The sequence below is a fragment of the Mus caroli genome, unplaced genomic scaffold, assembly GCF_978045245.1.
Source record: "Mus caroli unplaced genomic scaffold, Mus_caroli_1 scaffold_1, whole genome shotgun sequence".
NCBI classification, from domain to species: Eukaryota; Metazoa; Chordata; class Mammalia; order Rodentia; family Muridae; genus Mus; species Mus caroli.
Genome location: NW_028227256.1, coordinates 45,554,262 through 45,571,148, shown reverse-complemented (window position 1 = coordinate 45,571,148; position 16,887 = coordinate 45,554,262). Strand labels below are relative to the sequence as shown.

The 16,887-nt window shown below is 36.1% G+C and overlaps 1 long non-coding RNA gene across 1 annotated transcript in view; it reads left to right on the top strand.

The window, feature by feature from the left end:
• LOC110290639 (uncharacterized) overlaps positions 1-16,592 on the top strand; it is a 39,100-nt gene extending 22,508 nt beyond the window's left edge. Inside the window, exons 2-3 of the long non-coding RNA XR_002377485.2 lie at positions 16,176-16,242; positions 16,515-16,592. This is a non-coding gene — a long non-coding RNA (uncharacterized LOC110290639). The remainder of the gene's footprint in view (positions 1-16,175; positions 16,243-16,514) is intronic.
• The last annotated feature ends 295 nt before the right edge of the window (positions 16,593-16,887 follow it).

Here is a 16,887-nt window from a genome sequence, read left to right as displayed (position 1 = left end):
GTAATTACACTTGAGACACAGAAATATTCTCTTTTCATGTTAGTATGCCAACTGGTCTTCTGCTTCAAATCTTTGTTTCAGCAGTCATGCTGATGAGACTCTGTAGGGATAACTTCTCTGCAATTTCTAAGAATTCAAATCTTAGAGAAAAACATTCTGTTTTCTCTGGCTAGTACAATCATTTTGCACCTACTTTATGCTGATTCCTGAGGCTTAGGTGTCAGAGTTGTATTGTAGGTGTATTGCTTGTGATTGGTTATCATATATTTTTTGACCACCCTACCAACAAGGCAAAATGGGTCTTCTTTTGGCCTCTATGAGGGTTCTTGTTATATAGTCTTTAGCTGTTGTGGGGAATATTGTCAGGCAAGATAGAAAATTTTTAAATGAAACTATATGAGTGCATATTAACACCAAAAAGAGAATTACATGTAATTATATGTATATATATATATATATATATATATATATATATGTGTGTGTGTGTGTGTGTGTGTGTATGTAATAGTATGATTTTTAAAAAAAATTAGCTATCATTATTAATATTTTACCAACTATCCATCTTTTTCTATAATTATCCACCTCACAACTTCATAATGAAAGCACCCTGATTTTGCTTTCCCCTTCAAAAAATATACCCTCTCATCTCCTCCTTTATTGCTCCTTCCACAACTCCCAGTGATTTTTTTTTTTAATTTTATTTTCGTGATTTCTGAAGTTACTCCAACTTATAAACTTTCATCTGAAGATTTGGAGCTAGGAACCACTTATGAAGGAGAACATGTGATATTTGTATTTCTAGCTTTATTTTAACATACTCAATTTACATACTTTCTAGCTTTATACATTTAAATGCAACATTCATGTTTTCAAATTTCTTTTTATAAAATATTTTATTGAATATTTTATTTATTTGCATTGCAACTGTTATCCTTTTTCCCAGTTACCCCTTTAAAAACACCCTATCATATCCCCTTCCCCATGCTTCTATAAGGTGCTCTCTTACATACCCATGCACTCCAAACTCACCACCCTAGTATTCTCCTCCACTGGGGCATCAAGCCTTCCCAGGATCAAAGGCCTCTTCTCCCACTGATGTTAGATAAGGCCATCCTCTGCTACATATGCAGCCGGAGACATGGGTCCTCTTTGGTTAATAGTTTCGTCCCTGGGAGCTCTGGGGGAATCTGGTTGGTTGATATTGTTGTTCTTCCTATGGGATTGCAAACCCGTTCAGCTCCTCCGGTCATCGCCCCAATTCCTCTTTGAGGTCCCTGTGATAAGTCCAATGTTTGACTAAAAGCATCCGCATCTGTATTGTATTTGGCTTTGGCAGAGACTCTCAGGAGACAGCTATATCAGGCTCCTCTCAGTTAGAACTTCTTGGCATCAGCAATATAATCTGAATTAATTAGGATTAATCCCCAGGTGGAGCAGTCTCCCTGTGGCCTTTCCTTTAGCCTCTGCTAGACTCTTTGTCCCCATATTTTCTTTTTACAGGGGCAATTCTGAGTTACAATTTTGGAGATAGGTGGGTTGCGCCATCCCTCAAATGGGGGCATAGTCTAACTTCTCGATATGGTCTCTAGAGTTTCTACTTCTGTTTTGTTGGTATTTCAGCTAATGTCATTTCCATTGGGTCCTGATAGAATCTTCCTTTCCTGGCATCTGAGACTTTCTGGTGGCCACCCAAAATTCCCGATACCTCATTGCTACATACCTTTGTTCAATTTTCTGAACATCTGTATACCACATCATCTCTTCCCATACCTTATTCTGATCACCTTTTCCCTTCCCCTTCCTTTATTCCTCCCAAGTCTGTGCTACCCTCTTCATCACATGCGTATTTGATTCTTCTACAAAGAAGAACTGAAGCATCTACACTTTGGTTTTCTTGAGCTTCATATGGTCTGTGAGTTGTATCGTGGATAATCTGATCTTTTTGCCTAATTATCAACTTATCAGGGAGTACACATCATGTGTGTTCTTTTGTGAATGAGTTACCTCACCCAGGATGATACTTTCTACTCCCATCCATTTACCTAGAAATTTCAGGAAGTCATTGTTTTTAATTGCTGAGTAGTAATCCATTGTGTAAATGTACCACATTTTCTGTATCCATTCCTCTGTTGAGGGACATCTGGGTTGTTTCCACCTTCTGGCTATTATAAATAAGGGTGCTATGAACATAGTAGAGCATGTGTCCTTGTTATATGTTGGAGCATCTTTTGAATATATGCCCAGGAGTGGTAGACCTGAGTCCTCAGATAGTATATCCTGTTTTCTGACAAACTGCCAGACTGAAATCCAGAGTGGTTGTAACACCTTGAAATCCCACCATGATACAAAGGAAATTGAACAAAGGTATGTAGCAATGGTGTATGGGGAACTTTGAGTACCCACCAGAAAGTCTCAGATGCCAGGAATTAGAGGTGTCTTCCTCTTTCTCCACATCCTTGCCAGCATCTGCTGTCACCACAGCTTTTGAACTTAACCATTCTGACTGGTGTGAGGTCATTTTAATTTGCATATCCCTATTGACTAAGGATGATAAATATTTCTTTAGATCCTTCTCAGCCATTCTGTATCCCTCAATTGAGAATTCTTTGTTTAGATATGTACCCGATTTTTAATAGGGTTATGTGGTTCTCTGGAATCTAACTTCTTGAGTTAATTGTATACATTGGATATTAGCCCTCTATTGGATTTAGGATTGAAGAATATCTTTTCCCAATCTATGGGTTGCCATTTTTTTCCTGTTGACAGTGTCCTTTGCTTTACAGATTCTTTTCAATTGTATGTGGTCTCATTTGTCGATTGTTGAAGCATTTGTGCTCTAATCAGGAAAATTTCCCCTGTGCCCATGTGTTCAAGGCTCTTCCCCACTTTCTTATCTATTAGATTCAGTGTTTAATGTGGAGGTCCTTGATCCACTTTGACTTTTGTACAAGTTTTGTACAAGGAGATATGAATGGATTGATTTGTGTTCTTCTGCATGCTGATCAGCAGTTAAGCCAGTACCAGTTTTTTGATGATGTCTTTTTCCACTGGATGGTTTTAGCTTCTTTGTCAAAGGTCAAGTGACCATAGATGTGTGGGTTCATATCTGGGTCTTCTATTCTATTCCATTGACCTACCTGCCTACCACTGTACCAATACCATGCAGTTTTTATCATAATTACTCTGTAGTACAGCCTAAGTTTAGGGATGGTGATTTCCCAGAGATTCTTTTATTGTTGAGAAATAATTTCACTAGTTTGGTTGTTGTTGTTGTTGTTGGTTGTTTGTTTTGTTTTGTTTTGTTTCAGATGAATTTGAGAATTGCTCTTTCTACCTCTGTGAGGAACTGAGCTGGAATTTTGATGGGGATTGTATTGAATCTGTAGATTGCTTTTGGCAAGATGGCTGTTTTTATTGTATTCATCCTGCTAGTCTATGACCATGGGAGATCTTTCCATCTTCTGAGATATTCCTACATCTCTTTCTTCAGAGTCTTGAAGTTCTTGGCATACAAATGTTTCACTTGCTTGGTTAGTGTCACACTAAGATTTATTTTATTTTATTTGTGACTATTATAAAGGTCATTGTTTCCCTAATTTCTTTCTTAGCCCATTTATCCTTTGAGTAGAGGAAGGCTACTGATTTGTTTGAGTTAATTTTATATCCAGCTACTATGCTGAAGCTGTTTTTCAGCTGAAGGAGTTCTTCAGTGGAATTTTGGGTATCACTTACTCATACTATCATATCATCTGCAAGTAATGGTATTGTGTCTTCTTCCTTTCCAATTTGTATCCCTTTGAACTCCTTTTGTTGTCTAATTGCTCTTGCTAGAACTTTTTCCAGTTCTATGTTGAATAGATAAGCAGAGAGTGACCAGCTTTTCTATTCAATGATTTTGGTGGGATTGCTTCTAGTTTCTTTTCATTAGGTTTGATGTTGGCTACTGATTTGCTATATATTGCTTTAATTATGTTTAGTTATGGCTCTTTAATTCCTGTAATTTCCACGATTTTTAACAAGAAAAGGTGTTGAATTTTGTCAAATGATTTTTTCTGTACCTAATGAGATGAAATCATGTGGTTTATTTCTTGGAGTTTGTTTATTTAGTCCATTACATTGCTGGATTTCCTTATATTGAACCATCCCTGCATCCCTGGAATGAAGTCTACTTGATAGTAGTGAATGATCTTTTTTGATGTGTACTTGTTTTGCGAGAATTTTATTGAGTATTTTTGCCTTGATATTCATGAGAGACATTGGTCTGAAGTTCTCTTTCTATGATGGTTCTTTGTGTAGTTTAGTTATAAGCATAGTTGTGGCTTCATAGAATGAAATAGGTAATGTGCTTTGAATTTTAATAACATTTCTTTTATGAATTTAGGAGGTGCCCTTGCATTTGGAGCACAAATGTTCAGAAGTCAGAGTTCATCTTGATAGATATTTTTTCTTTGATGAGTATGAAGTGTCCTTCCTTATCTTTTTTGATAACTTTTGATTGAAATTCAATTTTATTCGATATTAGAATGCCTAATTCAACTTGTTTCTTGGGACCATTTTCTTTGAAAATTTTTTCCAGCTATTTACTATGAAAAAGTGTCTGTCTTTCTCACTAAGGTATGTTTACTGTATGCAGCAAAATTCTGGGGCATGTTTACATATCCAGTCTCTTTGTGTCTTTTTTTAGGGGAATTGAGTCCAATTGATGTTAAGAGATATTAAGGACCAGTGACTGTTGCTTCCTGTTATTTTTGTTGTTAGATGTGGAATTATCTTCTTTTGGGTTTTTTGAAAAATTACGTTGTTGCTTTTTCTAGGGTGTAGTTTCACTCCTTGTGTTGGTACTTTCCATCTATTATCCTTTGGAAGGCTGGATTTGTAGAAAGATATTGTTTAAATTTCGAATTGTCATAGAATATCTTGATTTCTCCATCTGTGGTAATTGAGGGGTTTTTTTGTTTTTTGTTTTTCTGAGTATAGTATCCTGGGCTGACATTTGTGTTCTGTCTTTCCAATATCTTCTGGGCTTTAGTAGCACTTGAGAAATCTGGTGTAATTCTGATAGGTCTGCAATTATATGTTACTGGACCATTTCCCCTTACTGCTTTTAATATTCTTTCTTTGTTCTATATATTTGGTGTTTCCATTATTTTGTGGTGGGAGAGATTACTTTTCTGGTTCAATCTATTTGGAGTTCTGTATGCTTACTGTATGTTTGTGGGCATCTCTGTCTTTAGGTTAGGGAAGTTTCTTCTATAGTTTTGTTGAAGATATTTAATGGCCCTTTGATTTGGAAATCTTTACTCTCTTCTATACCTATTATCCTTAAGTTTGGTGTTTATTTGTGACCTGGATTTCCTATGTTTTGGGTAGGAGCTTTTTGCATTTTACATTTTCTTTGACTGTTTTGTCAGTATTTTCTATGCTATCTTCTACATCTGATATTCTCTCTTCTATATCTTGTAAAATGTTGGTGATGCTTAGATCTATGACTCCTGATCCCTTTTCTAGGTTTTCTAACTCTATGATTATCTCCCTTTGTGATTTTCTCGTTGGTTTGATTTCTATTTTTATATATTGAAAGGTTTTCTTCAATTCCTTCACCAGTTTGTATGTTTTTTTCTTGTAATTCTTTAAGGGATTTTTGTGTTTCCTCTTGAAGGGTTTCTAGCTGTTTACCTGTGTTCTCCATTATTTCTTTAAGGGACTTATTTAGTCTTTCTTAAAGTCATCTATCATCATCATAAGGTATGATTTTTAAATTAGAATTTTGCATTCCCAGTGTGTTGGGATCTCCAGGTCTTGCTGCAGTGGGAGAGCTGGGTTTGGTGATGCCAAGTTGCCTTGGTTTCTGTTGCTTATGTACTTGTACTTGCCTTTTTCCATCTGATTATATCTGATGTTGTCTTGTCTTACTGTCTCTGACTGTAGTTTGTTCCTCCTGTTAGTCCATGAGCCTTTGTTTAATCTTAGGTGTATCACCACTCCTGGGTGACCAGCTCTTTCCTGCTAGAATTCCTGTGTGCAGACCTGTGGCACAGGGTAAGCTCTCTGTGCAGATAGAAACAGAAAGGATCCTATCCCTGGATGCTCCACGTTTCTTGTGTCCTGTGATCCTTCAATTTTCTTTCTTTCTTTCTTTCTTTCTTTCTTTCTTTCTTTCTTTCTTTCTTTCTTCCTTCCTTCCTTCCTTCCTTCCTTCCTCCCTCCCTCTCTCCCTCCCTCCCTCCTTCTCTCTCTCTCTCTTTCTTTCTTTCTTTAATTCTTTTTATTGGAAATTTTATTTATTTACATTTCAAATGTTATCTCCTTTAATGGTTTCCTCTGAAGAAACTCCTTATACCATCCCTCACCTCTGCTTTTATGAGGGTACGCCCCCTCACCTACTCTCAGCTCCCTACTCTGACATTCTAATACACTGGTGCCTCTAGCTTTCACAGGCCATGGGCCTCTCTTCCCATTGATGCCTGACAAGGCCAACCTCTGCTCTTGAGAATGCTCCGTTAAGGTTCTCTGCCCATTTTTAACAACATTTGTTATTATTTTAGACTCCTTTTTTCATTTGTTTCTTTCTTTGTTTGGTTTTGTTTCATTTCATGGTCAACTTAGATATGGTATTATTTTAGTTGATTGAGACTAGCAGAGTCATTTGCTGTGATAAATACTTGTTAACATTCAGCAAATTATTTAATTAAACATTGAGAGAAAACGTTTTCTGGGGTACCCAAACTACTTAAAGACCTTAGAAATACTACTTCACTTTATAGAAATTTTCAATTTTTAGAAGTTTATTCAGGACCATTGTCAATAAATTTTGAAAACAATTAACTAATGTCTTAACATAAATATCATTGAATTTAGTAGCATGCAGAAAGGAGCCAAATCTAATGGGCTAAGCATTTGTTCATATCTAAGAAGTCTCAGATTCATTATTTTAGGGAACACAGAGACCAGGTAGAAAAGGCTCCAGTTAAAAATGGCACACTGAGCCTGAGGAGTCTTAGGCAGAAAGCAGTTTCCTGGCAATTTTGGAGTGGGAAACCATAAAGAGGCCTAATGTAGCTCACATAAAATCCTTTCTGTACAACAAGACCAGCACCCAGCTGCCAGATTCTAGAATGGGGTCTGTGAACAGTTAGAGATGCATAGTACAGGAAATGAACAGTTAGTCTCTCAGGCAAGTCCAGGCACTTGTGGCAAATGGAGACCACTATTTCCTGGGCTAGTCACTGCTTTGGCAGCTTGCTGATACCAATAATAATCTGATGATATGTTTACAGCATGGCAGGATGCCCTTTCCTATCCAGTGAGCTATGAAGGAAGTTTGGATCTTTATGGCTTGGCCTATGTGGAAGAGAATGGCTGTAGACAATGTAATCCAGGCCCAGAATTGAAAGCCACAAATTTCTGAATTTGTAAGGTATAAAATTAAAAACAATTGAAGAAACAATAAACTGGGTATAAATAATAATAGAAAATGGTTTAAAATTGTTAGTATGAAGTCCTTAGATAGACAAAATTAATAAACTTAAAGAAATAATGCACATAACAATGAGAGCTGTAGATTACTTACAAATTCATAAAAATCTGATATAACAGTTGGAAACCCCTGAAGATCTTGGCTGCAAACATAAAAAAAATATTGTGAAGGCCAACAAAACAGTTAAATTATATCAGTGAAGTCCTACATAGCTCTGAGACTGGCTGAGACATGAAAATGTCTTCATCAAACAATTCAGCTATGTGTAATAAGCTAATCTTGGCTTCAGAATCCTCAAGGCTTATAATGCCATTCTTTCAAATAGCATAGATATAAATTCATATTACACGTTGGTTGTACAACCCAAACTAACCTTAAAAGAAAGACATGTGCCTTACTTGTGCAAACAGACTTCAGAGAATCATCTTATTTGAATTGTCCACACTGTACATTCCATACATATGCCATTGCAGAAAGGTGTATATTACCTGTGAGAGTTTATTAGTTTGCAGACACCAATGAAGTCAATGATGCCCTGACAAGATTCACCCTCAGGAATGCTGAGACATTGAGACATCCTGTTTAATCCTACCTTAGATTGCCTCAATGATTTGTCCTCAAAAATCTGCATCTGGGAGCATTTCAAAATGACTCACTATATTGTCTACCATCTCAAACTATGTGAGTAAAAATGTAATTTTACTCAGAACTTTCGGAGAATGCAGAAACTGTCAGCAAATGCTACAGCAACCTTTCTTAAGACTGTCAAAAATCTTAAATTTTAAGGGGCTCTCAAAAGAAAAAAGATACCCCAAATCATTAGGAAGCAATTTTAAGAGAGAGACACTCCCCCATTCTCAAGAGTTGTGGTGGATGGCTTTTGTTTATTCAATGAATGAATGAAGTTTGTCATCACTTATATGGGGCCTGGAAAAGTTGTTATGCCATTGATCTGGGAGGAAGCAAATGAAGGAATTTTACATCCAGTGATTTTTCATTTTCTTTTTCTTACTCTTTATCATACTTTCTCTAATTTTTAATACTTGGGCAGGGGAAGGCAAAGAAGAGATGGAAAGAAAATGGGATATAGGAATAGTATGATAAAAGGTTATATTGTTGAATTTACTTTTAGACCAAACATCAACAAGACAAATATTTTCACATTAGAATGCACATTGTATATTGATATAGACTTAGGATTGCATATTGTTAAAAGATACTCTATATATATGACTAAACTATTTTAAGTATTGGAAACTTTTTAAAAATTCATGCCTTTCAGACAGCTACTACAAACTGTAGGATAATTAAGTAACACAAATTAATAACCAGTCAACTTCATGGTTATGCTAGATTCTAGTTAGTTACAGAAATATGGTTCCAAAGTTTAACAAATAGTAAATGTCTAGAAACAAGCAGCATTCACTTCTTCTGATATTCTAGATAGGTAGATAGATGATAGATAGATAGATAGATAAATAGATAGATAGATAGATAGATAGATAGATAGATAGATAACAAAACCATCAGAGATCTACTAAGTATGTTGTTTAAAGATATTTTATTATTAAGTCTTTAAGGGCAGTGAGAGATATCAGCTCTCCTGGCATCAGCCATATTCTACTTCACAGAAGGTTATGAGCATTGATGAACCTCCAAATGAATTTTGCTTCAAATGTAAGGTTAGGCACTGGGCAAATAACTGCTCTTGCTTCAACAGCAGACAGAATACAGTACAAAATGTACAAATGGATTGCAGAGAAGTTAACTTCTGAACTTGACAAAACAAGGTTAGCAATACTTCATAATCCCTGCTTCACAAAAATTTATGTCTGTTACATAATCAGGGCAAGAAGGCCAAAGATAGATTCTCCAACATAGACAATTTGGGGGACTTCCCGGGCAGCCAACTACCCCTTTTCTATAGTTTTGGAAGCTGTTGACTTCATTTCCTAAATGCTCAAGTAATATTTCTTTCTTCTCAAGTCTCTGATGGTGGTGGAAGACTAGATAGTTATAGTCTCACCGCTAATCTTAAATTGTTTAGGATTTAGAAAAATATTTTATATTCTAAGAATGTAGTTTTTAGGGTTGGTAGTGAAAGTTATGATACAACTCGATTTAGGTACAGAACTCTAAACTCACCAAGATAGGACAGATAATAGAATACTTTCTCCAAGGTTACCAAAAACATACGGACTGGACATTGTGAATATAAATCTTACCTGATAATTTTCATAATTAAAATTATTGTATATAGTTTATTATTGTAAGAGAAAGATCTATTATTTGACTAAAGGTGGGAAATGTAGTGAGATTATTTATGTACTGGCTTGAAGCATCACCTGTCTGTAAAAACCCTTTGATTAATTGGAAAGATTAGAAGGTAAGACATATGCAGAGAGTGATAGCATTCTGGGAATGAATGAGGCAGGGAAATTAGCTCCAAACACTGGTAAAGACAGATGTATGAACCTGGGAGAGGTAGCTAACCCTGTGTCATGACCTGTGCTAGTTTAAACAAGACAATTGAGTTATGAGTTAGTGAAAGTGAGCCTAAGTATTTATTTAGATAAATAAGTCATAGAGTCATTATTTGGGGAAACAAAGAGTCCAGGTGAAAAGGCCTGTGCTTACAGTTTTTCAGTTTTCTGGATATTAATCATCTATCTGATGTATTGCTAATAAAGATACTCTCCTATTCTGCATGCTTCTCTATCACTCAACTCACTGTTTCCTTAGCTATACAAAACTTTCTAGATAGTTCTACTTGTGATTTGCTGGATTTATTTCATGGATGAATATATTCTTATACATAAAATTTCTTTCTATAACAATCTCATAGGTGGCATAGATTATGTGTTCTTTTAGCAGTTTCAGTGTCTTTGGCTTCTCATTTAGGCATTGAATCCATTTGGATTTAAGAGTTTTACAAGGTGGTAGATAGAAGAATACTTTCATTCTTCTTCATATGGATATCTGGTTCTTCTAGCACAATTTGTTGAAGATGTGGTATTTTTTCACTACAGATATATATTTTCCTTGTCAGATACTTGATTGCTGTAGCCATATGTTCCCATGTTTGGGTTTTTTACTTCATTCCATTAGCTTCCCTATCAGTTTTGACATAAATAAAATGTTGTTTTTATTACTGTGGTTAAGTAGTATATCCTGAGTAAAGTAATAATAGTTCTAGCAGTGTTTATTTTGCTTAGGAATTCTGGTAGTTTGAATATTCTTGACCCAGGGACTGGCAATATTAGTAAGTGTGGCCCTGTTTGAGTATGTGTAGTCTTATTGGAGTAGGTGTATCACTGTAGGGATGGGTTTTGAGACTCTCCTCCTAGCAGCCTCTTAAGTCAGTCTTCTCCTGTTTGCCTTCAAAATAAGATGTCGAACTCTCAGTTCTTCCAGAACCATGCCCGCCTAGATGATGCCATGCTCTTGTCTTTATAATACTGGACTGAAATCTGAACCTGTAGGCCAGTCCCAATTAAATGTTGTCATTATAAGAGTTGTCTTGGTCATGGTGTCTGTTCACAGCAGCAAAACCCTAAGAGAAAAATGTATGCTATCTGGGCATTTTGTGATTCCATATACATTTTAGCAATTTTGTTGATGTTGTTTGCTTTGTTCTATTTCGGTGAAAAGTAAGATGGAATATTGATTAGAATTGCATTGAATATGCAGAATGACTTTTGGTAGAATAGTCATTTTAGCAATATTAATCTCATCATCCATGAACTTATTTATCATGTTGAGTTATAATTTCCTAGTATCTTTCTCTTTCTTCAGAGATTTTAAATTTTCGTTGTAATGTTCTTTCATCTCCTTGGTTGTGTTTACTCTGAATTATGTTTTCTTTAAGACAATTGTAAATGGTTTGTGATTCCTTTTTCCATATGTTTCTTGGTGGTGTGCAGCAAAGGTATTGATTTTTGCACATGGACACTGTTTTCTGCTACATGGCAGAGATTGTTAACCATTTCTTCAAGTTTTCACATGTAATTTTTAGGATCTTTTATTTATAATGTCATGCTATCTGCATATCATGAATGTTTGATTCTTTTTATATTTTTCTTTAATTTTCTTCTCTTTTCTTATTTTTCCATCTTGTGCTTCAAGCACATCATGGAGTGCATCAAGCACAGTATTGATACAGGGAAGGAGTAGTGGAGAGCCTTCTTCATCCATGGTTTCAATGAGATTGCTTTAAATTTTTTTTTTAATTTAGAAGAATATTGGATACAGATTTCTCCTAAATAGTTTTTATTAGGTTGAGAGATGTTTCACCTAATACTATTGTCTCTAAGGTTTTTTTTTTGTTTGCTTTGTTTTGTTTTTTTATGAAGATGTGCTGGCTTTTGTCACTGTTATTTTGTGCATATTGAGATGGTGTGATTTTTTTCTTTATGCCTATTTGTATGCTTTATTATATTTATGGATGAACCCTCCCTACATCTCCATCTCCATGATGAATTCATTGAGGACATGGTAGAAAATCATTTTAATGTATGTCTGCATTTGGTTTGAAGAAAATTTTCTTTTCTTTTTAAACATTTTTTAATTTATTTTTTACACTCCATATTCCATTCCCTGCACCCCCCATATACCCTCTGAATGCTCCACAACCCTCACCTACTCCCCACCCCACCCCTGTCTCCAGGTGGATGCCCCAACTCTTTCACCACACTTGACTTTTAAGCTACCTGGGGTCGGTCTCCGTTCTTTTGAAGGTTTGGTGCATCATCTCTGAATGAACACAGACCTGGAAGTGTTCTACTATATGTGTATTAGAGGCCTCATATCAGCTGGTGTATGCTGTCTGTTTGGTGGTCCACTGCTTGAGAGATCTCGGGGGTCCAGATTAATTGAGAGTGCTATTCCTCCTAAAGGATTGCCATTCTCCTCTGCTTCTTTCCACCTTCCCTAATTCAACAACAGGGGTTAGCTGCTTCTGTCCATTGGTTGGGTACAAATGTCTGCATCTGACTCTTTCAGCTGTTTGTTGGGTCTTTCAAAGGGCAGTCATGATAGGTCCCTTTTTGTGAGCATTCCATAGCCTCAGTAATGGTGGCAGGCCTTGGGACCTCTGCTTGAACTGGATCCCACTTTGGGCCTGTTGCTGGACTTCTTTTCCCCAGGTTCCTCTCCATTTCCACCTCTGTAATTCTTTTAGACAGAAACAATTATGGGTTAGAGGTGTGACTATGGCATGGCAAATCCAACCCGCACTTGATGTCCTGTCTTCCTGCTGGCTCTATAAGTTCCCTCTCACTACTATTGGGCATTTCATCAAAGTCCCCTCCCTATGAGTCCTGGGAGAATTTCATCTCCCATATCTCTGGTGCATTCTGAGGGTTGGGGGAACACCTATTTCCTGAGGTTGCCTGTTTACATTCTTTCTGCTGGACCTCAGGGCTTCAGTCCCTTACCCTCACCCAATATGATATCAGGTTACCTTCTACCCCTCACTGCCCCCTCCCCCATCCTGTCCACTTTCTCTCCCAAGTCCCTCCCTCCCCCCCACCATCCCAACTGTGATTCATTTCTTTTCTATCAGGTAATATATCTGTATATATTGCAGTCACAGAGTTTGTAGCTGGGTGATATTGATGACTTCTATTCTCCCTGGTAGCATGCAGAGTTCTTCCTCAATAACATGAAAGCATTTCAATTGGATAAAGATTCAAGTAGCACACTACGTAGATTTCTCATAGTTTATGACATAAGTAGTGACACAATGTTATGGGAATAATCAACTCCTTTTGCATTGGATTTAAGGCTCATTTTATGATATAGAACCTATACCTAAAACTGCTATAGTGATTAATATTCTGAGACTAGGTGAATCATGTGCTTTGGCGAAAATATAACACTAATATTTTGTTGAAGGAATACAGCAGTAAGATTACTCCAAATTCGATATTTCTATACCTACTGAGTAGTGTCTCAATCAGTATTTATCAGAAAATTATCTTCTTAAAATGGATATAAATTAGTCCAGGGACTAACAACTTGACATTGTACAAAGTGACAAAGACTTTTTTGATATCACTCAGTCATAATTGTGGTATCCTCTTGAAAACCACCTCCACAGGGATCTATTCATGAGGTCATAGAAAGATTCTGTTAGCCAGATGTGGTATATAACTGTAAGGAAATAGTCTCCTTCAGAAACAACAGAACTGATAAACAGATGAATTCACAGACACTGTGACAGCAAAAACAAAATCTGTACAGGTTCACACCAAGCAAAATCCCACCCTTGAGAATAGGAAATGGACAGAGAGTTCCATCCATAAATACAAAGATATGAGCAATTGATATCTCCTGAGATACAAACGAAATTAGTTTTTCCAATAGAGTACAACTGAGTATATCAACTACTACTCTTATTTGCCAAGCACCATACCCAGAATTAGTCAAAACACAATAAGTTCCACAGGTTTTTGTTGTTGGTACTTATTTTGTTTCATTTTTTGTTTGTTGTTTTTTGTGTGGGGTTTAGCTTTTGTTTTTTTTTTTAATTTATTTTTTTATTAGGTATTTTCCTCGTTTACATTTTCAATGCTATCCCAAAAGTCCCCCATACCCACCCCACCCCCAATCCCCTACCCACCCACTCCCCCTTTTTGGCCCTGGGGTTCCCCTGTACTGGGGCATATAAAGTTTGCAAGTCCAATGGGCCTCACTTTGCAGTGATGGCCGACTAGGCCATCTTTTGATACATATGCAGCTAGAGACAAGAGCTCCGGGGTACTGGTTAGTTCATATTGTTGTTACACCTATAGGGTTGCAGTTCCCTTTAGATCCTTGGGTAATTTCTCTAGCTCCTCCATTGGGGACCGTGTGATCCATCCAATAGCTGACTGTGAACATCCACTTCTGTGTTTGCTAGGCCCAGGCATAGTCTCAAAAGAGACAGCTATATCTGGGTCCTTTCAGCAAAATCTTGCTAGTGTATGCAATGGTGTCAGCGTTTGGAAGCTGATTATGGGATGGATCCCTGCATATGGCAATCACTAGATGGTCCATCCTTTTGTCAGAGCTCCAAATTTTGTCTCTGTAACTCCTTCCATGGGTGATTTGTTCCCATTTCTAAGAAGGGGCAAAGTGTCCACACTTTGGTCTTCGTTCTTCTTGAATTTCATGCGTTTAGCAAATTGTATCTTATATCTTGGGTATCCTAAGTTTCTGGACTAATATCCACTTATCAGTGAGTACATATTGTGCGAGTTCCTTTGTGATCGTGTTACCTCACTCAGGATGATGCCCTCCAGGTCCATCCATTTGCCTAGGAATTTCATAAATTCATTTTTTTTAATAGCTGAGTAGTACTCCATTGTGTAAATGTACCACATTTTCTGTATCCATTCCTCTTTTGAGGGGCATCTGGGTTCTTTCCAGCTTCTGGCTATTATAAATAAGGCTGCTATGAACATAGTGGAGCATGTGTTCTTATTACCAGTTGGAACATCTTCTGGATATATGCCCAGGAGAGGTATTGCAGGATCCTCCAGTAGTACTATGTCCAATTTTCTGAGGAACTGCCAGACTGATTTCCAGAGTGGTTGTACAAGCTTGCAATCCCACCAACAATGGAGGAGTGTTCCTCTTTCTCCACATCCTCGCCAGCTTCTACTGTCACCTGAATTTTTGATCTTAGCCATTCTGACTGGAGTGAAGTGGAATCTCAGGGTTGTTTTGATTTGTATTTCCCTGATGATTAAGGATGTTGAACATTTTTGTTTTAACATTTTTTTATTGTTTTTTCTTTTAACTTTCATTAGTAGTTTGATTTTTTTCTTGTTTGTATGAGAGAGAAAAAGAGAGACAGACAGAGACAGAGAGACAGAGACACACAGAGAGAGATAGAGAAAGAAAGAGAGAGAGAAGTTGGATGTGTAGGGAGGAGTGAAGAATCTGGGAGAATTTGTGTAAAGACATGATCAAAATATATTAGATAAACATGTATTTAAATAAAAGTTTTTAAAAGAAATACATCTATACTTACAATATTATTTTCTCTTTCCAGAATCTTTAAGTAGTACTTCTGAGTATGTTTTAGCACATATAAAATTGTTTATTGTAATTTAAATGTAATTGTAAGTCTAAAGTTTTATTATGGATATTTAGATGAATACTCAACATACAGAATCACTTGAGGAATAAATTTTTCTCCATATTTTTAGCAGTTAGGAAAGTACATTTGAAAGTTAATGTCAATTCCTATTAGAGGTGAAGTGCTCATAAATTAGCCTCTAGAAGGCACATGACATTCCTGGGTGTTTAGATAAAGGCTTTGTAAATGTGGTGGTGTGCACTTTGTTCTTATGAATATCATTAAAAACTCTTAACGTTTAGATTCTTTGGCTAAATCGGCAATTTATACAAGCTTCCGTTTTAATGTTACATATTGGTGAGCAATTTTCTCTCTATGCTGGATACTAATTGATTATAATACTAACTAGAAATATAGCAGCCTGGCCAAGGAAGAGCAAAACTGACAGTTATTAAGAGTCCTATAATTCTAAGCATGTGTAAAGGTCAAACTCAAATTTGTTAATGCATAACATAGTTTAATGGATGTTAAGAATATACCAAATTAAGGTTGAGATCATTGTTTATAGAATATATCATAGAATTCAAAAGAATATGTTATCAAAACCAAAAATATGATATTTTCTTCCTCTAGGATGATATGGCTATGACTGTAATGTGAGCATTTCATCAAACTTCTATCTGAACATCAGGTTCCTCAGGTAAAATAGGAAAATAAGCCATCTACCAAATAAGAATGGAACATAATTTGTTTAGCATTTGTATAACAGTGTATTTTAAAAGATTTTCTATATTTTCGTCACAATAGAATATATAGTAATTATGCATATACCTTTAGGTCCTGATATTATTAACTCCGTATATTAATATCACACATTTACTAAAATTAACATGTTATTAACTTAAGTCCATACTTTACTTAGGTTTCCTTAATTTTTACCTAATTTCTTGGTATTATTTTTTTCTATTCCAGACTCCTATCCAGTAGACCACAGGAATATTGTCACCATATTGCCAAAATCTTTTCTAGATTTGATTAGATTTTTTCCTATTATTTGCTTTGTATATCCTCAGCAGTATTAAAAGGTTTTGCCCAAAAGCTTTGTGAAATGACTCATTCCTAGGTTCCTAATAAGCAGATAGTAATTAAGGCCTCAAATTAAGAAGGTTGTAATGAAAATTTGTCAATTTCATTATGTCTTCTGGAAATTTCATGGTTTTAGTGCTGACATATCACAGTGTGTGTTGATCTTAGTAACTGATAGAGAATTTATAGTTTTCTTTTTATTCACAAAGTTATTCTTTCTCAACTCTTAATTTCACAATATCCTGTTCTATGATTGTTA